Source organism: Toxorhynchites rutilus, chromosome 2 (assembly GCF_029784135.1).
Source record: "Toxorhynchites rutilus septentrionalis strain SRP chromosome 2, ASM2978413v1, whole genome shotgun sequence".
Classification (NCBI taxonomy): domain Eukaryota; kingdom Metazoa; phylum Arthropoda; class Insecta; order Diptera; family Culicidae; genus Toxorhynchites; species Toxorhynchites rutilus.
In genome coordinates, this window is record NC_073745.1 from 142,645,755 (window position 1) to 142,646,715 (window position 961).

The window sequence follows — 961 nt, forward strand, 5'->3', positions numbered from 1 at the left end:
TTCATGACAATGTCTATCCTATCCACGGCATAATTATAATCGTGGAGTAGAAAAAAAATCGGAATGTTAGAGTTAATAAATATAATAGAGCTCAGAAAATTAAATTATCAAATTATGATGAAGAACCCTTAATTGACAGAAGCTGTACATACTATTTGGGCTATTTTTGACCAGCACCTTACCACACGTGAAGGTTTTGATAAATTGAATGGTGCTTGATGTGACTCTCAATTATATTTAGCAAATGACCGAGTTACAGTGGTTTGGTAACGAATGCGTTAAAAAACTATGGATGGGTTATACCTATGATATAACCGCAAGGTTGACGTAGGACTGCCGTTGGCTTAGTAATAATTTGTGTTTTTTCAATTAGCAATTATCGCACCTCGGATGTTCCTCATTGGGTACGATATCGCTGCTGCGCAGAGCTATCTTTTGTATGTATAGATTAAATTATTGATTGAAGTAGTGAATGAATGAAACAATTTTCGAATTCAATTGCAAACAAATCCCAATTTAGCAAAACGAATTCCAAAGTGTAAAAATGCATGGGAGTATAAAAGTACCGCCAAGATCTGCAATGCCGATTCTCCCAACTTATTGGTTTCGTAATCTGTGTTGGGAAAATATATTCCGTTTTGCAAAAATGCAAGCGAGTATAAAAGTACTCGCAGCTTGAATCTCATTTGAATGCCAATTTCTCACGCTCCACGGTTTTGAAATCCGTGTCAGGGATATATTCTGATTTGCAGAAACGCAATCGAGTAAAAAGTACCCACAACTTGCATCTATTTTACAATGTCAGTTTCCCCAGGCTTAATGGTTTTGAAATCTGTGTTAGGGAAACATCTCTCTCTCTCTCTCTCTCTCTCTCTCTCTCTCTCTTTCTCTCTCTTTCTCTCTCTCTCTATCTCTCCCTATCTCTATTTCTCTCTCTCTCTCTCCAATGGCGTTATGGAGA

General features: G+C 37.1%; 1 pseudogene; it reads right to left on the reverse strand.

The window, feature by feature from the left end:
• Positions 1-351: 351 nt before the first annotated feature.
• Positions 352-430, reverse strand: LOC129772301 (U4 spliceosomal RNA; annotated as a pseudogene).
• Positions 431-961: the final 531 nt, after the last annotated feature.